The following is a 26,429-nucleotide window of genomic DNA, read 5'->3' as shown; positions in this document are numbered from 1 at the left end:
CAAGAAAGAATGTTTTGTCTCAATCTGTCTGAAATTGTCCCTCTTTTATACATTGTCTACAGCAGACTTTGTTGCACGACAGACTTCAGATTGCTTGGAGATAGGTTTAGAAGTTTTTCTAAAATTGGCAGTAGCAAAATCCCCCTTCTGCAACTACTGCTGTGTCATTCCTTGCTGGCTTTGAGTCAACACACACCTGAATGCTCCCAAGAAGCTTCCTAAAGTTGTCACAGAAATGGTCAAAATCCCAGAAGAATGGTCAGTCAATATCTCTATGTAGCTTTGATAATTCCCTTAATTGTTTAATGAATTTTACAGAACATATATGATAGATGATTTTCACATCTTGTGTGGAGAAGTTATCAGAGCGCACACGTCTGATGATCCTCCTGGCTCGCTCATCTGGACACACGCGTGGAATTAATTAGAAATCGTTTTGATTTAGAACATTTCTTCTCTGCTGCAGACGTCAGCAGCTTTGCCAGCCAGCTGAGACGGATGGGATGAACGTGAAGGGATGGTGAGTAAATGGAGGATGAGGAGAGTAAATGGCAGAGAAATAAAGGTAGGAAATGAAAAGGGTAGCGACGACATGACTGAGAGATCCAGAAAGACACGGCCGGATGGAGAAAGGCGTGTTCTGCTGAACGAGACGTCGTGAGAGATGAGATAAAACAGATAACATGAGCGGACATCGAGGGAGCAATAAGGAGGAGAGGAGCCTTAACAGCGAATGACTTTAACGTAAAGCACAGCCGGACTGTGATTAGCAGAAATGAGACACTGTGCTAAAATATATGTACTGTGGATAATAATCTATAGGAGTCATGCAGAAGTATTCACAACCCATGAACCAAACTTAAATTAATTGTTCAAAGTTGTGAAAAGGGGGAAGAAAAGGAAGCACGGCTTAACATTTTTACACATTAAAATTCAAAAGTGAAGCATGCATATCTACTGACAAAATGCAGTGTTTGTTGCTTGTTTCATATTTGATTATTTTGCTGTGATGTTATTATGCAAAACCCTTTGAACTGCTTCGTTACTGAACTATGCAATACAAACAAACTTGAACTGACAAAAGAAAGTTCGAATATCCACTAGTGCTATTTCCAAAGATAAATGTGTAATAGTGGATATTAAGTCTACATTTTTACAAGTGATCATTGATAAGTTTCTCAGCCAAACAAACTCCACATTAATTTGACAACAAGCTCAATGAATCCACTCAATATGCTGAACTTGAGTCTGCAGAGGTAATTTATGAAAAACTACCATCTTTGACACATTTGCTCGAAATAAAAAAAAGATGACTCCTCCCTTGCTGTTCTGAAGCTTTAGTCTCAACAAGACAGATTGGGACACTTAATCTCATTCAATATAGCTTTACATAGCAACATGGACAAATGACATTGTTTCCCACAGGTGCAAACACTTTCAGCTTATGTTATTTAAATAGATAAATTGAGTTAAAATGCACTGCGTCAACTCCACAGCAAAATTTACAATAATGGACCAGCAGCAGAATTACCAACTACTTTTATTGTAAATGCATTGTAATAAATAATTTACTGAATGATATTGGTGCATTTTTCCAATTTACAAAATGTCTGAACATCATGTAGTGATGGCCTAAAACCTCGAAGCAACTTTAAAGCACTTGTGTTGCTCTCATTTCTTTCCTGCGTTTGCAAGTGTTGCGTTTTCTAGAAGCAGACAGTTTACAGTGTGATTCAGTTGGAAAAGAAAAAAAAAAAGTTAATTTGTCCTGTTGTGTTTGTGTGGGAGGCTTCGGTTTTCTTCACTCTCAGTAAAATGAAAGTCTAAAACTCCCTAATAATTAATGACAATACCTGCTTCAAACCCGGACTCCTAAATGCATACTTTAAACCAAAACAAACAAAAAAATAAAAACTATGCTGTCCCCACTGAGTTTTTATAACACACACAAACAAACACACCCACACAGTCTTCAAAAAGGAGTAAATAAATGTGAGGGTCCTCAGAGGGCAAACAGGTATGTGTAGGCTGACAGCTGAAAGCGCAGTGGTGTAACATCATGTGACAGGTTGCAGAGAAAGAGACGACGATGCGCCTGCTCAGAGCCCAGCAGGAAGGCATTCTTTAATGAAGCCAATAGACTCAGGGGAGAAGCTGCTATTAGCATATCGCTACAGGGGTCTCTGGTACAGGTAGTTAACAAAAAGAGTAAAGAAATGAAAAAAAAAGAGAAAATCTGAAGCCAATATAAGTGGGAAGTTACTTAGAAATCATAGCAATATTCCAGCTGGAGCTTCACGGCCATCACAGGGATTATGGATTATCTGTTAGAATCTTCCATGGCAACAGCAGCATTAGCAGTCACTCATGAGCTCTCAAAGTGCGCAGTTAAATAATTTCGCACACAATGTGGCCGCTTTCCACAGCGCCCTCCGCTGTTGTTGCCCGTGAGAAAATTTAAGAGTGCAAAACACTGTTATCACAGCACAGATGAAAATATACGCTGTTGTGCATTACAGCAATGAGGCACGTGGTCGCTCCTCCCGCCCTGCAATTGCAGCCCCAGTGGTATTCATGGTAGCTTGACAGCCTTGCACAATAGGCACACAGTAATGGCTGGGTACACTCTGACACATAGCATGAACACACAAAATAGCAACGTATACTGACGTTACTCAGACCACAGGCTTTCAGTGAACCACAATATAAAGATCATCATTTAGACTCTGCCTTTCCCCTCCACAGGAAGCTGCAAGCACTGATTATATGCTGTTTGTCTGTGAATTATGTGCCTTTGTGGATGAGAACGGAGAAGTTGTTGCACATGAAAATCCCGAGGTTAGCAAGGTAAAAACAGTTTAATTCTATAAAAACACTTTTTTTACAAATTGGGATTATGGCGTATGATATTTACAGATTAAAAAGGGTGGGGGAGAAATGAAAAAGACCTGTTAAACATAACATATTAACTTTGTTTTACTCATAAAATAAACAACAAACAGGAAGGTGAGGAAAACTTTGGACATCCTGACCTAATCCTCCTTTTAGCCATTTCTATAAAATCAGTTTGAGGAAAGTAAAGTTTGTCCACCTCCTCGCTTTCAGCTGTGACGTGTGTGAGCCGTTTCATGCATGTTTCAAGTTTCATCACAGCATCTCAGTAAGATCAGGTTCTGGACATTCACCCAGTCCAGGACTTTCCATTTCTGAATTCTTATCCTTGATGGATTTACTTGGGTGCTTTGGGTCATTCTCATGACCCAAAACGACGACTCAGGACACAGACTTACATTTTTTGACACAACTTGTGGTGCACTTTGATGAATTATCCATCTGCTGCAAAGCTTTCCCACTTCATGACATTCCCAGGTTCTTTTCCTGGAATGGACCACTTACTTTATGGCAATCATCTCCTCTATTGTAGTGTCCAAAATTTTCATTGTTAGACTCATCTGTCAAAAGAGCATTAATCAAGATTTCCTGGTGATTGTTTCCATTCTCTCTGTTTTCCCTCCTTACACACCTTCCAAGCATTTTCAGGACAGTGGCAAGATTCTGCTGTAGATCCTATAGAGACAAGTTAGGATTTTTGGAGAATTAGCATTTGAATTCTCATTTTGCTTGGGTGGCCAAACCTGAGCTTGTTGGACATCAGATTTTATAGCTGAGATTGAAAACTTCCTTCAAAATCCTGAGTAGTTTTATTCTGGTCACATACACCCGAAAAGAAAGGCGCGTGTGTGATTTTAGCCAACTTAAGTGATGATAAATGTGGGAGAGAGTTCATGTTTTCCGCAGTGTCAGTTGTAGTTTTTGTTACATTTTTGAGAAAATCTCAAAAAGGTATTTTCTCCAGTTTTTATTGATTCCTTATATTACTTTCATTCCTCTGTATTTTTAAAATTGTTATTACATGTCCATATGTCGGGTTAGAAAAATACAGAAGCTTTCATATTTTAAAAAAGAAAAAGATATTTTTTAAAAAAAGAAAAAGACTTCATATTGCGTTGTCCATCTAAGATAACCAGCTTGATTTGTGGCTCAGTCTAAGTAAAGGGTTTGCTCGTGGAGAAAAGGATTGAAATGCAACTATTTCTGTTCATGCAATAGATCTTTAACAATAAATCAACAGAAGAATAGGACATGTCTTAAACTTAAGATAAACAATTTCTTCACTTTGTGTCATATTGCTGATAGATTGATGCTTTGAGAAAACTTCTGAGGTGTTGACACATTCAAATTCAAAGGTGCCACAGTGGCGGCTCTTTAATGCTGTCTGCATCATTTTGTTAATGTATTTACTAGTCAACTGAGAAAAGGTGTATAAAGAAATGCAAAATGAGCGATAAGATACGAAGGTTTTTACGCGAGTGGACGGCATTAAGGTTTTAAAATAAACAAAGTGGTAAAGTTAAATTACATGCAGGTCCCTAAACACAGATGTTATCTATGACTAGCTTGCAGATACTACGCAGATCCATTTGTTTTAATTAGGTTTGAACACCTCAGGCTCTCACTCACAAAGGGACATTGATTTTCAGTAAATATTGAGTCACAAGGCTTGACTCTGATTATGCAAATCTTGGTTATAAATTAGGGTATTTTCCACTGGCTTTGGGCATTAGATACATTTACAAAGTCACAGAAAGTGGAGCAAAATACAGATCACAGCAGATCCTTCACTTTGGAGAAGAAGGGCTTTAAATCAATGGAGTAGATTTGGCTTGACTTATACATACTGAGAAAACCTGGCCAAGATTTTTCACAGAGTTTAAAATTATTGTTATTGTATCTATACTAGATCACCCCGGTTAGCTTTGTTTCAAGGTTTTTTTTTTTTTTTTTAGTAGCTTCACATTTACCATTTACATTTTTTTTAACTAACTTCACATAATTATTTCCTTGTAATGATCCTGTTTTGAATAAAAACGCAAATATTTAATTCGGAACATAAATATTTAGTTCAAAATACAAAAGTAAGTAATTGGTGAAACTATGACTTTTCTTTTTTCAAATGAATGCTACAATAATACTTGCAAAATGTGAGAATCCTCTAAAGCCACACTGAGGTTTCGAAATGTGACTATACAACATTTTACTCTCTTATTCCCAGTTTTCCCTTCACCCTTATCTGTCTTCCCACTAACAGCACGTTTGTCCATGCACGAGGACTGAAATAGATGGTGAACCAGCCAAACTATACAAACAGGACATCTGATGCAGCGAGCTAAGAATAAGGACATGAGTCAACAACGCTGTTCCAAAAGAGAAGGGACAAACCTCTGACAGTGACACATTTTACCAGAAAACAACTAAAAGTCGGTCAGAATGGGAGGCTTTATTTCTATTGTGCTGGTTATTGTTTATCTATTGTCCGTATGATGTGCGTCGAGTCCTAAGCTCAGCAAAAAAGAAAAATAAATAATAAAAAGGACCCATCCTGTAATCTCTCTTTCTGTTAAGATCTGAATAAATATATATTCTCTCTCTTACTGAACAAAGTCATCTCGAAGGTTTAGCTTGGGTTCATTGCTCATCTTTAAAAAGCAACCGAGGTGTCTGGGACATATTTCTTCAGGCATTACACAATATTCTCATAAAAAGCAGGTCAAACTCATCTGAGACCCACCACACCCACCTTTTTCACAGCTGTAATCCCCAGTTCAGGTCTCCAAATCCGGCTACTGATAGGTGGGCAGAGCCTGTGTTCCACCAAAGATAGCAACACGCAAATTACCATCTATCTTTTTGTCACGGAGGCTGCAACTGTGGCGCAGAGTATAAAAATATAACAGATAGGGTGGGCTTTTAAATTCACACTTAACGGTCATTTAAAAGTGTCCCACCGGAGCATTCTGGAGGATTCAGTCCCCACAAACAAGGACGTTTTCGAATGATTCTCCATCTGCCTTTTAGAAGACTTCCCTTTTTATTGCTTTGAGTCCATTATCATTCAAACATGTTTTTATAGACATTAATACATGTCAGTATTTGTCAACCAAAGGTGGTTTCTAATTTCTAAGTTAATAGGTGTTATATTTACTCTCTACATTGAACGTATAAGGCCGCTTAGGGGTAGGTAAGGCTGTAAAAGGGTGATTTTTCTTAACAAAACGGTGTGATCTGTTACAAGGTCCTACTGTAAAAGAAAAGCTCCTACCCCTTTCATCTGTTTTCTGGTTTTGACAGAAAACATTCGTTCTGAGTCTGTTTTTTAAGATGGCGACTGGTTGATTTAGAGGCAGACGTTTTGCGGAATTTAAGGAGAAAATTGGAGTACGTAACCATTTCGTTCAAAGCTCTGTTGTCTTCACCCTAGTCTAGCCGAGATCACTGAGATTGATCTTTAACACGGTAAGAGATGTTGTAATCCTTTCAAATCTGAGTGAGGGAGGGGGGAGTTTGTAGATATTATATGAAGGTAGCACAAGAAAAGCGACATGAAAGACTCCATCTTTAGTTTGCTGTGTTGTACAGTTGTGTGTAGCACCAGACAATCCCAACCCATTTTATAGCTTGTCAATCTTTATGTCATGACCACAGTTACTTTACTGATTAATCCTGTGCAAAGTAGTTTATTTTCTTTACTTATTACTTGATTTCAAAAGTAACTTAGTTAGATTTCAAATTACATTATTAGTTCCATTCTGCAGCTGAGGACAAACTTCCAACTTCCTAAAAATGACAGGCCAATACTTTATTAATAGTATTGAAGGTGAATGCTGGAAACACGATTCATCTGTTCTGTCACCGCAATGCAAGAAGACAGCAAATATGTATTTTAACGAGGGAAAATGACCACAAACAGTAACGCACAGTGACTGAAAAAGCAACTTTAATCTGAAAAACATAATATTTACCCATTTATGAAAAAGTGGTCATATTGGAGGGACACTGATATGACGTTAAGTAACAAATAATTGCCATCACTGTTACGATCATCTGTATCAACCGCAGTATGTCAATCGGAAAAGTTGTAGATTCATGCCAGTTTTATGTCATCTAAAACTTTCAGAAATTTAGTTTCAGTGCAAGGTGAAATTAAAATTAAAACCAAAATTGTTTTTAAATGTCCTTTCTGCTTTTTCTTTTAACACGTTTCAGTTTGACCTTTTCTTCCCAGCGATGGATAAAAACTTCTGAGCGCAAACTTAAACCTCTAACTTTTTAAACCTGGAACTGAGCTGCTGCTGTCATCCTGCATTTCTCACATGTCAGTTTGTCTTTGGCTTTTTTGCACATTTCTTATTTATTTTTTATTTATTTTATTTTTAGTTTGGCTTGGAATGAATAGACAGCGCAGCCCGTCTGACCCACTTCACCTACTTTGTGGCTTTAGCCTTATGTTCTTCTGACTGAAAGCAGTTTTTCCACTCTCTCTTAAGCATTCAAAACAGATTTCCTTTGAAGATGTTTTAAAAGCACGCTGCTTCTGTGGGTTATCAGCCGCACGGCATGAACATCTTTCTAGCTTTTCAGTTTTAGTCCATGTCACACTAAAGTTTGTTGAATTAAAAAAAAAAAGAAAAAAAACGGAGTTACGTTTAAAAGGGGAAAAAAAAAAAAAAAGGTTCATTACCTTTTCAGACAGTGATGAAGTGTGGGTTTCTTTTAACCATCACCACCGTATTATTGTGACCATGACAAGTGGTGTTTTAGCTTGATAAAAGCAGCACCGGGCAGACTGCGGTGCCTCATGATGGCAGGTGAAATCACTTTGCTGTCTAAGCTGTATCTCAACATGATTTCCAGCTTGGTGCCATTGACAAAACACCTGCCACTGCATCGATCTGTCGGCAGCTTCAGCCGTCAGATTTTTGGGGGACTGTTCATTCTTGCCTTTGCCCTCTATCATTAGCTTCAATGTGATCTTGCTCTCTTCTTCTTCTTCTTCTTCTTCTTCTTCTTCTTCTTCTACGTCAAATGACACGGCGTGCCAATTGTGAGCGATTCGACTGAGTCACAAGCAAGTGTGGGCTGCCAACTGCTACCCTCTTGACTCCAACACTCGCATCGACACACAGCTGTGGAATCTAAGCTGGAGATAAGCAAGCTGCCAAAAGTATAGAAACTATTACCATATGACTATGCCGAGTTGCTATTTTAGGCCACTATTCACTTAGTCTGAAAGAAGGCGTGTGGCTTTTTAAAAACATACAACGGAGATGGCCTAAAGTCGCTTCTTTTCTTGTCTGTTTGCCACTGTTTTTCTTCTAAAACTTTAGTCTGGCAGGAAAGGGGTTATAAATTAATAATTTGGTCCCAAGAGAACTCCAGAGTGAGTCATTCCTCCAATTACAACTTGCAGAAAGTAAACACAGAAACACATAAAGGCAGGCAGAGAGCTCCCCTGGGGTGAACCACCCACCTCCCTTTTACATATCACACGATAATACGCAACCTACCGTCTTGTTTGTTTCATACGAGGCAGGCTTCTGCCAATGAGAAACAGGGTCACATTACAAGACTTTCTCACCATTTTATTTATTTTTTTCCCCCCTTGTGATTAAAATTGCTTTGCGAGCGTGAACTTCTTTGCTTATTTATATTTGACGGAAAGGTACGCCGCTTTCAAACACACACTCACACACATAGTGCAGAGAGTCATTCTGGAAACTTCTAACCTCTTTAAAGACTATCTTGGTCGCAGCGTTTCCGTCAAAGCACTACAACTTAAAAAAAAAATAGTCTGGAAATACGGACGAATTTCAATGGACAAGTTCATTCTTGTCCATTGCATTAATGTGCATTAAAAGCACATTAAAATAGTGCTTTTAATGGCTCAAATGAGAAATGCAACACGGAGACTAATGATGAAAATAGACAGTTTGTGCCAGGGCAAATGAATGGTGTTCACGCTGTGCTTGGATTGAGCCGTGGGACGTCGGTGGCCAGGCCTCATTAGCTGCAAGAGGCCAAGGTTGTCAGGCCGAGCGCCGCACACAGTCCTGCACGCGCACTTTCATGCGCACCGAATTTGCACGACTTACCTCACATGCTTTCGCACGTGAAATAGAAGGCGGCAATCAATCGTCTACATTTGTGCAGAGGCGTCATTTAGGTTGAAGCAAGGCAAGGTCATTTGTTCCTTCTTTCCTTTAAACGTTCAGGTGTCACCATCACACCTGAACATTTAAACTCACCGTCGCTGACACAAACTGTGATTAGCCTTTGAATGTGTTTTGGTGCTGCGCATAATTTAACTGAACGCTCGCCATCGCTGAGACACTAGAAGCGACAACTTGTGGATAATACGTAATAGCGACAGTGTTACGTATTATCCAATTGTGCTGCAAGATTGGTTGGTGATCAGTTTGATCATAATGTGTTCCATATCAGGTTGAGTTTTCCAATTTAAAGAGGGTGGTATTATATATTTTATAGACACATAATGTCATTACACAGTAACTAACTTACCTTTAGTTGTCATATAATTTGCTGTGTATATTTAACATTACTTAAAGGAAATTTAACTTCGCAAATTGGCGGATTGAAATTGGACCTCTGTCTCTTTAAAGACCTCCTGCTCTCTCTGACTCCCCACCTTCACCATGCCATCACAAAAATGCTCTTCCGTTATGCCATTTACCGCCATTCCTGGGAGCATTGGACTGAGATGTAGTTTATATGATAAACAGTTGCTGCCATGCAGTTTCACCAGGTGTTTGATAATTGCTGCTGCTGCTAGTCTAGAGGAGTTGAGAGGGGACGACAACGTGAATTTGATGAATACAAATTTCACCTAACCTCTATTGGTCGACATCCTTTTATTAGAAAAGTGAGTNGCTTATCCCCCAGCAACCTGACAGATCTGGAAGAGTTTAGCAGGAAAACTGTGCAAAACATGACATTAACTAAGCACACCTACAAATGAAGAAAACACAATGACTTTAACAAAATGGAAGGCGTAGATCTCAGTGGGAAACCTGAGACATTGCTTACTGGATTATTCAACGTTTGGCTTTAGAACTGGAAAATTTTCTGGGTTTAGTGCAGTTGTTGAAAATTTTAAACAACTTCTAAACTTATATACTTTAGGGAGCTGCAAACATATCTATCAAAAGTATTACTTATTTATGTTTGTGATACAAAATTAAAAAACATAATTTAATGGATGTCAGTTAATGCTTCTACACACTTATGTACAGTAGGTGGCAGCACCTTAAAGTTGTTTGCAATCTGCCATAATTGAAAAGAAGAATAAGAAAATAGCCATCCAAGAATATTTTGAGTTGAAGCTCAGCTTTGATCTTTTTCACAGATTGGGTAAAACATAGCGCTGTGATTGTCTGCCTGTCTCAACATGTTCATCATTATCCCTGTGATGGCCAAATCCATGGCCACACTCTGAAGACAGAAGTCGGTAACTCTTTTATGCACAATTTAGTTTTCACAAGCTTTTTTTTCACACAAACACTTTAGTTTCAGTAAAACATTTATTAGTTGATTTGGATACATTTGTTCTTTTTGTTAGCGCACATATTTAGTTAACATGTGTATTTATATCAACTTTAAGTTAAATTTGTTTGCTTGAGACTGACCTTTTGTTTGTTTTGCCGGTACTTACCTGCCTTGGAGTGGCCAGACAAAAGATGAGGGCCAGGGCTCAGCAGGCTTAAATGCTGATTGGACTGCACCACTAGTTCCTGCTGGCAGGGAAAATTTGTAGTTTTTTTATTTAGATAAGTTTTGTATTTAAGTAATGTTGAGAAAAAATGATTATTTAATTTTTTAATATAGTTTAATCTTTTTTTGAACAAACTTCTTAATTTAGAACAGGTTTGTGTAATGATTTAAAACTAAAACTATTGCTGGGTAAGTATTCAACTTATGGGAAGGAAAATAGAGATTAAAAGGGAACTCTCACTGAGGCTCCTGTTGTGTTATCAGAGAGGACAGGAGGCCATAAAATTAGCATCTGCAGGAAGGCAGTATCACTTGGATGAGCGTGGGAGAGAGAAGTTTGCTCAGTTCACGGAAGATCAAAAAGTCTTCCAAAACTAACATCTGGGACAGTGTAAAACTGAATACAACATAGAATGTTTAAAACCACTAACATTTAATTTGTAAGACATTTTTCTTAGTTATTATTAGCATGCTCTGACAAAATAGTTTAAATGTAGTTTTAGAATTACTAATTTAGTCAGCGATGAATGTATTTTGAAATTGTATTATTTGCTACTATATTGGAATCAAATGGAAAAGTGTGTGAGTGAAAATATTTTGTTTAGTATTAGAAAATTGCTCAGGTTTATGGTGAAAGGGTTTTGGGAAATGATTGTGTTAATTTTTATACTCAGGTTTGAATATTATATTTGTTAGGTTAGAAAAGGGAATTTTTATCCCATTCTGTTTTGTTGATTTTATGTATTACTTTTGGTTTATGCCAGGACTCATTCTTTTGAGGTGCTGAATGCAGAAGAACAAAATGAGGTTTGTAGATATATCCTTTGCTGGAACTAATTACAGAATTTAAGTTTGTTCCTGAGGTATCTGAGTGGGAAAAAGCGGGAGAGATTCCAGATTTCACAGCTATCTGTGAAATATCTTTCTCTGTTTCTCTTTGCCCAGATGGCCTTAAAACCGCAGGAGTTCAGGACAAGCTCTCCTCTCCTTTTGTTAAACAAAGGGGACAAAATAGCTTTTGATCTTGGAAGCAAATTGTAAGGAGGTTCTAACTTTTAGAGGGTCCAAGATAGCTTCCAGTTGGTCAAGCAGAGGTACGCCTTATTTGAATATATTAAAGAGGAAAAACACGCCTTTACTATAAAAGTTTGTACACAGGAGTAACAAATCAGATTGCTGCCTTATTTTGCTTTTTTGCATCAGCACTCTCCAACGACGCGTCTTTGCCTTTTTTTCTATCCTCTTTGTCTCAGGTAAATGAATGTATGACTCTGTTGCTCTGCAGTTTCTGTTGTAATTTTATGTGTTGTCTTCTATTGGATTAAACTGCAATTCTGTGACATCTGCACTCATTGTTGTTTTTGTGTAGCTACACTCGGCCCGCTGGGGAACCCAGGATCGAAGGAGATCGAACCAAAGAGTTTCTTAAGAAATATTATAACTTAAAATCTTCTTCAACAGTAAATATTAGTATTTAAACTTTAATATATTTGATTTTCATTTTTGGGGTCTTTAGTCAAACTTAGCTGTACTGTTAGTTGTTTTTGTGTTATTTGTAATTGTATTCTGTTTAGTTACCCCTATTGTGTCTTAATTGGTCTGATCAGCCAGTATATAAACCCCTGTGTGTCATTTCTTTGTTAGGTCAGTTATGTTTGTTTGTGCAGGCAGTTTGTTTACATTTTTGCCTGAGTTCAGTTTTGTTTCTTTGACCTCTTTTATGAGCTCAGTTTATCTTTTGTCATTTATAATCTTTGGGTTAAAATAAAAAACCCTATTTTTCTAATTAATATCCTGTGGCTCCTCCTGTTTTTAACTCGGTCCATCACAATCCCAGACATTATCTCAAGCCTGAGTAAACCAATCATCTCACACTCAGGAAATAAACCATCAATTAAGGTCCATCTAGGTAAATAAGAAAACTTAGTCATCTTTGTTTTATATGTTTAAGGCACGTTTAGTAATATTTTAAATTTAGATACTTTTTGCTTAAAATTTGCTGATATGCTGGGATATTCTCATGATGTTTTGTTGCTGTGCTGGTTTAAAGCGTCCATGTGTTTGAGATGTTTGGATTCAGGATACAGCTTTGAATTTGGCTTTCTTCTCTTTTTTCTCTCTCTCTCTTTTCTTTTTCATTCCTTTTGTCTTAGACACTTTCACTTTGATTTTATGCAGTCCTAGTAACTCCAATGTTGTTTCCTCCACCTCATCCATCACACCACAGGTGATAGATAGACTGTGTTTTTATATGCATTTGGGTTTCATGCTAATCCTTTTTTTCGTCATGTTTAATTAGTTTAAGTTAATTGAAGTTACTTTTCACTATTCCATTTCATTCTGTTTTATTTCTTTCATTAATTTGATCATTTATTTATCATTTAATTTAATACATACATATATTCCTTTTGTCTTTTCCATCAGTAGCTGCCCTGCATGTCAGAAGTTAGAGAAAGATGGTATTTATTGGATAATTCAGCTGTAAAGTTGGACTATTTTAGCTATAATTAATTAGACTTAATAATAAGTGTGCCAGTGATCATTCCATGTTGTGTGAAGAATTTCTTCTCTATCGTAGTTTGAAATTCATTCCTTCACCAGGTTTGAAGGTTCTGCCTGTTGTTGCTAATGATCTGATCCAAATAGTAAACTCATCGCTCTCTTGAGGTGTTTTCCCCCAGGCTTTGAAAACAGCAGTTATCAAACCACTGATAAAAAAGAACAATCTGGACAAATCACTGCTGCAGAATTACAGGCCGACCTCTGACCTCTGATTCATCAGCAAAGTTATTGAAAAAGCAGTTTAAACAATTAAATAACTTCCTAACGATAACCAACCGCTTTGACTCCTTCCAGTCTGGTTTCTGATCTCACCACAGCACAGAGACTGGCCTAGTCAAAGTGTTCAATGACATCCATATAAATACAGACAGTGGGAGAACCACAGTGCTGGTACTGTTGGACCTCAGTGCAGCTTTCGACACTGTTGTCCACGCCATCTTACTGAATCGACTGGAGAGTTGGGTCGGACTCTCTGGTCCAGTGCTCAACTGGTTTGAATCCTACATAAAGAACAGGGATTTCTTTGTTTCAATCGGAAACTTCTCAGAGAGGTCAAAGGTCACATGTGGGGTACCCCAAGGTTCAATCCTAGGACGCCTTCTTTTCAATATTTATATGCTCCCACTGGCTCAGGTTATAGCAGGAAATAGGATTAGCTACCATAACTATGCGGATGATGCACAGCTCTACATCACGATGTCACCAGGTGACCTTTGACCCCATCCAATCACTGAACAGATGCTTAGAACAGATCAATGTGTGGATGTGGCAAAACTTTCTCCAGCTGAACAGAAACAAAATTGAAGTTATTATCTTTGAACCTAAAGAGGTGTGAACTAGAATCAATGCACAGCTTCAGTTATTACAACTGAAAACCAGCAATCAGCCCGAAACCTGGGAGTAGTGATGACCTCTGACCTGAACCTTCAGAGACATATTAAGACAGTCACAAAGTCGGCCTTCTATCACCTGAAGAACATCTCCAGGATTGGAGGACTGATGTCTCAGCACCATCTAGAGAAACTCATCCATGCGTTTATCTTTAGCCGTATTGATTCCTGCAGCAGCGTCTTCACAGGTCTGACTAATAAATCAATCAAACAGCTGCAGCTGAACCAGAACGCTGCTGCTTGTGTTCTCACTAAAACCAGGAAGATAGAGCACATAACACCAGTGTTAAAGTCCTTACACTGGCTCCCTGTAGCTCAAAGAATAGATTTTAAAATACTGTTAGTTTATAAATCAATGAACGGTTTAGCACCACAATACATTAAAGATCTGTTATTGCTGTACCAACCGTCTAGACCCCTCAGATCTTCTGGTTCTGGTTCTGCTTTGCATCCCCAGAACCAGAACCAAACAGGAGAAGCAGCATTCAGTTTCTATGCACCACAGATTTGGAACAAACTTCCAGAAAACTGTAAAACAGCTGAAACACTGAGTGCCTTTAAATCTCGACTTAAAACCCACCTGTTTAGAGTTACTGATGGAACATAAACAACAATTGGGATTTGAATCTCAACCCGGGTTCAAGCACTAGGGAGAAAAGGGGTGTGGGTTTAGAGTTCCCCCCGCTGTTGAAAAAGGGTGCGGGTTGGAGTTCCCCCATTGTTAAAAAGGGGTGCGGGTTGGAGTCCCCCCGTTGTTTTAAAAGGGGATGCGGGATGGAGTCCCCCCCATTGTTGAAAAGGGGTGCAGGTTGGAGTCCCCCCGTTGTTTTAAAAGGGGTACGTTTTTTTTTTCCTGCCAATTTGAAGGGCAGAACTTTGACTCGGCGGGAAATTTTATGTTTTTGATTGTTTATTCAATGTTGAATAACTGTGTTTTGGTGTTTAATGATGTAAAGCACTTTTTGCTGCTGAAATGTGCTATGGAAATAAAATTTGATTGATTGATGGTTATTGATGAACATCTTGAAGTTGCCTCATGATGCCATTAGTAAATTCAAAGTCTGTGTGGCTTCACCAGCAGCTTGGGAACATTCTAGAAAAGGTCAAAGTGAATGTAAAAAGGAGCAAACAAATGTTGAATTAGAAAGTTTGATAAGAATGAGACTATGTCTACGTAGATATTAGCTTTGAAATGTGACTTTGTTTTACTCAGAGGGTTTAAGTCTCTACAAATGCATTTGAATTGGTTTCCCACCACTTTTCTGACCCAGTTTAAATGACGTGTGGAGAAGAGTGAGTGGGGAGCATTTAAATGCAAGAGATGACAACATGTTTGCCCCCGCATGTGTAGACTATGTGACTTCTCTCAGTCGCTTTCACACCATGGCTCCTTCCCTCTCTTCCTCACAGTTTTTTTTTCAGTTCTTTTCTGACCCTCTCTCTTTCTCTTTTCCACCCTAATGTTTTTTTTGGTCGTTACATTAGCATAATGTAAGCCTTGCCTGCCAGTGTAGAGGAGCAAATCCGCCCCACACTTCCCTCAGCCTCGCCGAAGCAGCCACGGTGATGCTGTTAAGGTACCCAGCAACGGGAGTATCCCTCACTTCTGAAATTTGGGACGTCGCTGACAGGATTATAATTAATGGAAAAACAGGGGACCCACAGTAAACTTGCAACAAGTTAACTTTGCAGCGCTGCATTTAGAAGCGAGTCTGGTGAAGGCCAGGGACTCTGGTTAAAGTGCTTCATTTGCATAAACTCTCAATCTGCCAGCTTGCATGTTATAGTAATACCAACTGGGAATACCAGGCACATAAACACAACACACTGACAGGCTGTCAACTTCAAATTAGATTAGACTCTTTTCCCTGCGCTGTCCTTTAAACCAAGCAGGGAGATGACTATACTGTAGATAACTTCATACATTATGAAGTGCATTATGTAGTTGGTTTGTGCTGTGAAAATACAATTATTATGGTCAGATTGTACAGTTCCACCATACAATCTAATCATCAGCACCATCACTGTATACTTCTCTTGATGTTTAGTTAATTATAATTAATTGCAGTGTTTAGCTATTTTGAATTTGCTTCTACAATCAGATTCTTGTTGGTGCAACTTTAGCTCCATTTGTACAAAATCATTTAGTTGGATTTGTTTTGTTAGCTAGATGAATATAAACTATTGCGTAATATGTAATAATTAACTGTATGACTGTCTGTGTGTGTGTGTGTGTGTGTGCGCGTGCGTGCGTGCGTATGTGTGTGCCAGTGATTAAGTCTGTACTTATGCTTGTGTATTGTGATTAGAAATGAACTTGTAGTGCTATATTTTCTGTTGCATTTCATTATTGTAATGTATATCCATTTATATAATCTTTAAGGTTGCAGATGTGAATAAGTTCATGGTATAATCTGGTACAACGCATTAAATGGTGACATTTATCTTTGAGTTGTACATCGTTCCTTTCTAAATAAAGTTTATTACTATTATTTGAAGAGAAATACTAAATTTAAACTAAAAAAATAGGTAACAAAAATAAAAAATGTGTTAAAATGGAATAGTGTATATATGTATATACACTTTAGTACAATTACACACTGATTTCTAGTCAATGTGGCACACAATATGGAAGCTATTGAAGAAAACATATTATTTAATCTTAAAATTATTTAAAATATTGAATATGACTTGACATTTTAATAGAGGGTAGTGTGTCTCATGTAAAAGCATGAATTACCATTTTTTTGCCAGTTGATCACAAGGCAAGGCATTTATTAACATTTGTTTGACAGGAGTGTTTGGTTCAGAAATTTGTTGACAGTCCCTAAGTGAACCTTCGAGCGCTGAGGAGGGAGCTAGAGAACGGCTGGCCGAAATTAGTGTTCATAAATCAGATCGATCTTGAGCTAATCGCTGCTTGCTCGGCGGATATTGGAATATCCAATATCCAATTCAAAACTAACTTCATTGCAGTCGGTAACACAATAAAATCACCAGGATAAAATTTGTTTTGGTCTGTGGCCTTGAAAGATGGCACCGAGCGACTGCGCGAGACGTAAATGCCCCACAACATCCGACGCAGTGACGTTGGTTCCAAAGCTCTATTGACCAATAGCAGAGGAGCTGGACATAAAAGGCAGCTCCTCATTAACATAAAAATGCACACGGAAAAGTAAAAAAGGGAGAGGAGGCAATAACAAAAGGACGAGGGAAAAGACAAAACAAAATATTTACTTTTCTTGACAAAAACACGTTTAGGGGAAATGAAAAAGAAAATATATACATTTCTTGATGGAAACTCATGTGTAAGGACAAGAAAAAAATAAATATATATTTATGCTTTTATTTCTTGTTATGTCAGTTTTGGTCCACCAAATCTTGCAAGCTGTTCAATCAATACAGCATTTGTTTTGTGTAGAAGACCATTTTCTGCCCGGCTAAGGTAGAAATAGCCTGAAAATTAACATGTTTTCCAGTCGTGAGAGAGGAACTTTAGCCAGGAGGTCAGCGTGGCTAACAGGATTATTATGCATGACTTGAATTGCATCTGAGCAGTAATATTGTTGTGACATCTGCGTAACAGACCTGACCGCAATTTCACAAAAGTCAAGGCTGACTGTCCAAACAAGGCCTAAAAGGTCATTTAAAGGGATAAAAAATATTTGCATAAAATTATGCAATCAAAATCCATATCTGCGACTTGAACACCACAGTATGCAGCTTGATTCAGAGCAAAGTTTTATCACTGTTAATGATAAAAAAGTTAAAAAATCTGTTTTATAGAGGCAGCAAGGAGTACAGTATATGAATCTATACATCTGAGGGTCATTCCACAGCAGCTCTGTTACAACCTCTGAGTTTATGAATGCAGTGTTTTGGAAAATTCTTGCAGGGTTTGCTTTGACCACAGCGAGAACATACAAATTCAACAGAAAACTTGCAAATAAAAAAAATAAATAATGAAAATGAATAAAATAAGTTGCACTGTGAGGCAACAAGAGGTATAGAATAAAATGTATCATCTACCTCTGATCGTGTCAGCTGTCGACTCCACTGAAGGACATTCTAAAGACTTTAACAATTGAACATCAATGAGGGATTGTTCAACTGTCAAGCTAAAGCTTGACAATCTCCACATCGGGTACAGTTCCCAGCAAAAGTATTAAAACGTAAACTTTTAATAAATTCTGTGATTTTCTGAGATGGACCAACATAGTGAGTGGTTGTGAAGCTGAACTGAACTGATAAATTTTTAAAGATTTTTACCAACAAAAATCTAAGATGAGGTCTATTCATTTTTAATCAACTCACTTTACTCTGATACCTTTAGAAAAATTGAGTAGACCAATTCCTATAGGAATCCATTGGGTAAGTAAGGGCTGAATGCAAAAAGCACCTTCCTCTTCAGAATTTTTTTTACGTCAATAATCTAAAATCTTACCTATTTGAATTGAAATTTGGAAATTTGGGTGCTTGCCAACCTTTTCTCAGTGGATAAAACTTTACTGCACTTTTTCACAGCTAAACATTTGCATTAGAATATTGTGTTTTTCTTCCCCTTTGTCTGAACTAAATATAGGCTAATAACTAAACAACTAAAATGTTTTTAAAATGGGACATGGTGCATCAAATCTATCATTGGATGCAGAATGATGGCAAAGGTAAATTGACCATATTGTATAAAGATGTTGGACACCACCGCTAATTTTATTTTCATCTTTTATAAACTATTAGTCTATTAGTTTTAACAGACTAATCCAACATATTAGTCATATGTTAGTCCATATGCATATGTAAGCATATGTTAACATATGTTGGAGCTAATATGCATTTCTGTGCATATGTTAGCTCCAACATATGCACAGAAATATATTTTTTTATCCTTTCAAGTAATTCTCAGATCATTCAAGTAATTCTTAGGCTATTCTTTCAGTTTAGTTAAAACCATCTTGACATTTTTGTTTAGTTTAAATGCAGATTAGTTAGTCCATCAAACTAAAGCAAAGGCCTATCTCAGAGCAGCCAACACCAAAGCTGACCTCTACTGCTTATAGATAAATTTACATTAGCTTGCAAAGCATTTCTAATCACCTAACAGTGAAGTAAAGTTTTGTAAAAATGAATTATAATAGGCAGCAAACAAGCAGAAAGAAAATTGGGGAAGATTTAAAGCGAATCAAACCCTGGAGACCAGTAGCCTCTTCATATGGAGAAAGGAGATTATTTAAAAAACGGCTGGCTGAACATAAACTAGAACTGAAAAAAAAAACGTATAATACATTAAAGAGTAATTAATTACATTTTTAGTAAGTAGTGAAGTATCAGGTGTTCAGGCTTCCTTTGACATCTTTACAGATTTAGAAGGAGAAGTTTTTAATTGCAGATGTTAGACTTAGCTTTGACCTCATTTTAAGTGACAGACTAACGGCAGGCAAAATGATATTGCTGTTCCAATGCAAAACATTCATCTGTCCCAAGTTTACGCTCCTTGTTATCAAATAAAAGCAAATTATCTCATGTAACATGCTCTGTGATCACAGGGACTTGTAATGACTTCAAAAGACGCAGAACTCAAAAAAATTCAAAGGCAAACCAACTGGAAATCAGAAGGCTTTGCTAACTGACAATTAAACAACTGACAAGAATTCAAGAGCATAACTGTTTGACAATGGGTCATAAAATGTATGCCCAAAACCAGTGGTGGGAAGTAACGAAGTACAAGTACTTCGTTACTGTACTTAAGTACAATTTTCGTGTATATGTACTTTACTTAAGTAGATTCAATAATGGATACTTTCTACTTTTACTCCACTACATTTTACAGTAAGTATCTGTACTTTCTACTTCTCTACATTTCTACAAAAGTGTCGCGTTACTCGTTACATCCAAGTCGCATTGCTCTTTTTTCCGTTAAAATGTGAAGTTCAGGGACTTAAGGTGGCGCCGTAAAATCCAAGCAATAACGTGACTTAGTGCCTGTTGTCACCCATCGCCTCCACCTTTACTCGCACGCGGAGCTCCAGACATGCGCAGTGGTTTCCTCTGAGCGGGAGAAGATGTCTGTCTAATCGTCAGTTATATAATAGCGCTGCATAAATCATAAGATATGGTGGCATGTAAAATAAGCAGAGCTTCGCTTTCACAGACGGTGGGGACTTCGTCCAACTTTTAGCATCACTTGGAAGGAAAGCTTAAAGAAAGGTAAGATCTGTGGACATGATGCTAGCAAAGCTAGCTGTACTGACTGAGACACACATGTTGCATCTGCGATGAAAATAAGTTGTCACTCATGCACTGAATTATTGTGTGGAGGTGTTGACTGAGGTGTCGCAAATATGGGACAACGCTGTGACCAAAGTCTGCATTGATATGACATTCAGGAACGATCCGATTCTTCTGGATGGATCTTTACTGATTAAATTTATTTCAGCTCTAGGTATTTAATATTTAGGGGTTTTATGGGAATGGGGATCTTTCAGATCAATTTGAGAAGCAATTGTGATAGGTAAAACTTAATTTTTTTGTGCCACGTAGCGCGGGGTACTGGAAGAAACACGCTTGGATTTTAATCGGTGCGTTTTGAATCCAGTGAAAACAAAGATGTTAACAAATAAACTGGACAGTATGCTCTACGCTTATTTCACAGTTGAGGTCTCGACTGGTCTTGAAATAAAATGCTGAGTCCTCAGCGTCCGAGACCGAGACAAGACCGAGACCAAATGCGGTCGAGACCGGTCTCGAGACCAAGACCGTTCTCGAGTACTACAACACTGCAAGCCAGTGGAGAAAAACCCGCATCTGCATCCAAAGCAACTGAGTCAGTGAAGTAGCTAGATATGCTAGTGCAGTTTATTTGCAAGTACACCTCGCTGCAGCAAGCAGAAAGGGGCGGGGACGGACCGCTGTCAGTCTCTTACCTTATTTGGAAATGGGACCATTGCACTCCGGAAGTGAAGGGGGCGCTATTTCCTATATTATCAGCGTTCTCCTGTTTAAATTTTCTTTTGAAATCTGTGATGTAGCTTCATCTGTAGGAAGGAGTTTCACTCTCAGCATGTATTTCAGCGTCTCTTTTCACTTCAGCGCAGCTCACAACTTTTAACAAATTCCGTAGCTTTCTGTGTACATCTAAATCTGCTTCTTAGTCGCATCTTTTCAGGCCTGCTACTGCCTCTAGTGGCGTGGGGGTGGTAACACAACTAATATAAGTATGTCACTAAATGAGAATACCACAAAATCTTTATTATTTACTATTAATTTCGCCATTTCTGGCAACGTGAAAGATAAATTGTCTTCTAAAATACTATATTTTTCTTCAGGATGTAGAGCTAATTAGGTGACATAAACAACACCTTTATACATTATAAATAACATCTATATATCTCCATCACTTATAAGAGGAAGAAAATAAATAAGACATGAAAAACAACATTATCAACAACAATAAAAATACCATATACAAAATATACATAAGAAATTTAATTGAGCAAAAGTCAATAACAAACAAATTAATTAGGTTCACAGACGAATAACCAGGATTGTTAAACAAGCAATAATCCACATTTTTGTTTTGTTGGTAGAGTCCTATATATAGGAAAAAATATGATTAAACTATTTAGTCTTCCAAGGTGGAAATTTTTCTTTGACTCTAAAACAATAAAATAAAACTAATTAATAGAATAATAATATCAGCAATTTGTGCATCAAGTAAACACTTAGGTAAACACTACAGGTAAATGTTATCATTTAATTTGGCTAATAATAATTATTGCACTGTTAGTGAATGACTTCTAATAGATGTTGTATATTTACCAGAGGAACACAATAACGCCTTCATGAGCTCAAAAAGGATGGATGTTCTAAACAGTTTAGACAGAGTTGTTATTGGTTTCATCACTATTTACCTACTATTTTTCCAAGTATTCTTAAAAGATTGTCTGTTAGTCTGCAGCTCATGTTACCAAACCAGCTGAGGAGATGAAAAGCTAAAGCCCTCAACAGTTAAAACTTGAGATGACTTAAAACTTAAGTTAAATTTTTAAGTTTTAACATTTTAACTGATTGTTAAAATGTCAACATGACTTAACTAGAGGTAATGTTAGCTAATGTTACCTCTAACTAACTTTAGGTTTTGCACAAGTTGCACTTGATAGGTAACCCCAAGATCACTGGGTCTTCTTAAAAGATAGAGTGAAGTTTCTTAAAAATGTAGCCAGTGTTTTCAGCAAAATTGAGCTGACTGTCCAGGAATGATCCAAGGTATTTAAAATGTGCCATAGTTTCAACAGGTTGGCCAACGAATGAAACTGGAACCACTTTCAGGTCTTGTTTATGTCATTTAATTCGCTCTACTTCCTTAAGAAAATTAAAGGTATGGTGTTTTGTGAGGGACTTTATCTTTTGCGGTTCCAGTTATGCGAGAATTAATAATAAATAATAAAGACTTTGGTATTCTGATTTAGTAATGTATTTATATTAGTTGTGCTACCACCCCCACTCCACTAGAGGCAGTAGCAGGCCCGAAAAGATGCGAAAAAGGAGCAGATTTAGAAGTACACAGAAAGCAACGGAAATTGTTAAAAACAGAGCTGTGCTGAAGTAAATAAAAGAGAGAAGTTCAAATACATGCTGAGAGAGGAAGTCCTTCCTAAAGATGAAGCTATATCACAGATTTCAAAAGAAAATTAAAACGGGAGACCGCGGATAAAATAGGAAATAGCGTCCCCTTCACTTCTGGAGTGCAATGGTCCCATTTCCAAATAAGGTATGAGACTGTCAGCGGTCCGTCCCCGCCCCTTTCTGTTTGCTGCAGCGAGGTCCTTCTCGTTATTTGCGGCCATTTCTTCAAGTCACCATCCCTCCCCACAATAGCTGTAGGCAGCGATAAAACAATATTGCCACATTTAAACTGTGATAGCTGGAGTTCCCACATATTTTATAGCCTAAAACCCTCTGTGGAAAACCGGTTAGTGAGTTGATAACATGTAAACAAAGGCGGTTCCTGGTTGCAGCGGAAGTCGCACCCATAAATCACGCTAAGCCTCATGGGGGCTAGGAATAAGGTGGATACATAGACATAATATAAGAATAGACGCCTCATGGACCGCTCTCGCCTATTGTCGCTAATGAGATTTAGGGCGGCCATATCTTGGAGCGGTCCACCACTCCACTCAGCGTTATGTGTTTAGCAGGCACAATGACGTATCAGCGAATTTAATCGATCATAACACGCTTTTTTGTTACTGGAAACCTTATTCAAACATCTATCAAAGCTACATTTATAAACAATTGTATTTTTTAGGTATGTTTTAATACATAGTTCATCATATTTAAATATGCTTAGTGGCTATAACAATAGAATAGGAATGGAATATTCTGATATCAATGTATGAAGAGCATGTTACAAAGCACACAGCCGTTCATAATTTATTTAATAAATTAGTCATATCAATACATATTTATATAACTATACAAACACAAATAATGATTAATAATGACACAAATAAATGATTAATACTGAATAATATATATTGGATACATGTTTATATGTATGTATATACATACATATATAGAGATATATGTATATGTTTTTCAGCCGACGAGTTCTAGCTTCAGAGATTCAGCAGCTGAGATTGAGTCCAAAATCCAATGTGAGATTCATCCATGCTGTGCAGTGAATCCGTCTCTCTTTAAAGATATGTCCCACTTCTTCCTCACATCGTGTCTTTAGGAAACCTTCAAAACAAAAACGGAAGATTTGGGATGTATCTTACTTTTGACAGAGTGAAAGAATTACAAACCCTGTGCTGCGCCTGCTAGTACTTTCAAAAGAATATTCAGATTTTAACATGCATTTTCTAAGTAGTAAATATTTCAGTTTACTCTTACTGAGTAACTTCAGTGTTGTTACACCTCTAAAACATTTTTTGCAGTTTCTTTAATTTTGATACCAGAACTGTTTCACTTAAATATTTAATTCTCTGTGATATTGTCAATTTATTTTCAAGCAAAACTCTCAAAAAGAGCTTACGGTTTATTAGTTTTTGATTACATTGTGTAGCTAAATATGAACACTTAGTTTGCAACAAGTCTGATGTCTGAGTAACTCCTGTTCATTTTGATATCCTGTTTGTACCTACAGTAAAATGAAATCTCTTTTGTAATACTCTACATTTCACAAACCTTTCCCCCCCCTTTTCTCAGTGTTTACATTATATCAAGTATTTGCATGTAGATCAGGAATTCAAGTGAGATATTAAAATGCACCACTTTTAAGTGCAAAGAAATTTGAATATTAAGTAATATGCAGTTAGTCGTATAATTCAATATACTGAATAAGGCTGGATGATATGACTTACAAGATTTCTTTTCATACCAGATTTGATTTTAATTGATTCCTCCTATCCTCAATTTCTATAAAAAATAAAATAATTACAGAAAATAATTTCACAAGTGTCTTTATTTCAATCATTTCTTCTGTGAGTTGTATAAGGGAGCATTATGGCCAGGCTACAAGTAGTTTTAATTACAAGAATGCAGTCATCATAACAGCAGAATAAAGATGCAATTTTACAACAACGTCTTAATATTACAAGAAGTCATTTTAATGAGAAATAAAGATTTAGATTAATATGACATAACCAGCTCAGTTCATGTGGTTCTGACATTTGTCAGTAATCAAGAGGATGTACACTGCCACTTCAATTGACCAGGTAAGCATTAAGGTAAAAAAAAAAAATAGAGCAAATATACAAAATTGAAACAGAGCTATGGATAGGAATATTTTCTATATAAAGAAAAGCAAAAAAAGTTAATAGCAGGAGAAAAGTTGTTGGCACCATTAGCTCAGTCGATCCCTCCCTCCAGGAAGCCACCAAACAGAACTCCAGCTATATTATAGATGAAAAAAGAAAGAAAACAGAACAATAAAACTAACAACTAATGCCAATTTGATAATTCAGATCTAATGCGTTCCAGATGCAAAAAACGCTCTGAAATTTATCTTTGATATTTTACAAATTTCACAAATCAATTAGAAGGTTTAACAAATGTTTCATTTATTCTCCTATTAGTGCAGAATAATCTAGTTAGGTTTGAAATGTCTAAGTGTTGTTTTTAAAGTACAACACATTAAAAATGCTCAAGATAGTGAAAAATTAAGTGTAATCATTTAGCTATTTTCCGAATTAGATGCTATATTTGGAAGCTAACTTCAGATTCGACTGATTGCTACTCGTTGGGCACTATGTATATAGATAGATATATCATATATACACTGCTAAAAAAAATAAAGGGAACACTCATATAACACATCCTAGATCTGAATGAATGAAATATTCTCATTGAATACTTTGTTCTGTACAAAGTTGAATGTGCTGACAACAAAATCACACAAAAATCATCAATGGAAATCAAATTTATTAACCAATGGAGGCCTGGATTTGGAGCCACACACAAAATTAAAGTGAAATGTTCCCTTTATTTTTTTGAGCAGTATATTTACATAGATCTATATCTATCTATTACATAGATAGATCGCACACTGTGCAGATAATCAAAACACTTAACGTTTATATAGCATCTTTGTAAGATCGTCCCCGTTAGCTACATCAGATATATGAGGCATTATGGTAAATACAAATGATTTATTAACTTACCTTCAAAGTTATTGTGAAGTTTTGACACATCCAGCTTAAATCCTTTGTTGTTGTTGGAGCGTGTCAGGACATCTGAAAAATTCTATAAGCATCATTAATAGTCCTGTAGCGACCAAGGAGTCATCATTAACATACTGTTGCCTGCACACCGGAAAGGAGTCTATGTGGCAAAAAAATGCGGAAGTGCTAAAACGGAAGTCCGTGCCATATATGCTCATAGACATAATATAAGCATAGACAAGCATAGACCCCGCATTGGCTGCTCCGGCGCAGGAAATACGGCAGCCATCTTGGAGCGGTATACCCTCCTACTTTGCTCAATTAAAACAGCAGAAGATGCCTCAGCACTGAGGGATATTGTTGTTCGGATCGATGGACTAATGATGTGAGGGCTCGACAGACAACATTTCACAAGTAAGATGGACATTGTGTATATTTTGTGATTAGAATATTATTTTACTGCATTTATGTCCACCGGCGAGATACCAGCTAATGTTAGCTACAGTGCTTGGTGTAATACTGGGGTTCAGCCCCACTATGAAAGCTAACCTGAGATTCTGTAAATCTTAAAAAAATTAATTATTCTCTAACATTGGCTTAGATTATCTGACACAAGAGCCTATATAAGAAATGAAACAATGTAACATATATTATAAAACTTATATTATGTGTTATAACATCCACCAGCACA

General features: G+C 37.1%; 2 long non-coding RNA genes across 2 annotated transcripts; one reads left to right on the top strand and one right to left on the bottom strand.

The window, feature by feature from the left end:
* On the top strand, positions 1-21,770 carry LOC106952353 (uncharacterized). Its single transcript, XR_001425968.1, has 4 exons — positions 1-11; positions 234-238; positions 10,872-10,877; positions 21,307-21,770. It is a non-coding gene; the product is annotated as an uncharacterized LOC106952353 (long non-coding RNA).
* LOC106952354 (uncharacterized) lies at positions 15,736-24,514 on the bottom strand. The gene is made up of 3 exons (XR_001425969.1): positions 24,248-24,514; positions 16,518-16,523; positions 15,736-15,747 (listed from the first exon to the last, which is right to left on the bottom strand). It is a non-coding gene; the product is annotated as an uncharacterized LOC106952354 (long non-coding RNA).
* Between the last annotated feature and the right edge of the window lie 1,915 nt (positions 24,515-26,429).

The sequence above is a fragment of the Poecilia latipinna genome, unplaced genomic scaffold (assembly GCF_001443285.1).
Source record: "Poecilia latipinna isolate Pla-1442-1.1 unplaced genomic scaffold, P_latipinna-1.0 Scaffold509, whole genome shotgun sequence".
In the NCBI taxonomy this organism is placed as follows: domain Eukaryota; kingdom Metazoa; phylum Chordata; class Actinopteri; order Cyprinodontiformes; family Poeciliidae; genus Poecilia; species Poecilia latipinna.
Note: the sequence above shows the minus strand (reverse complement) of the source record. Positions and strands in the feature narration are given on the sequence as shown.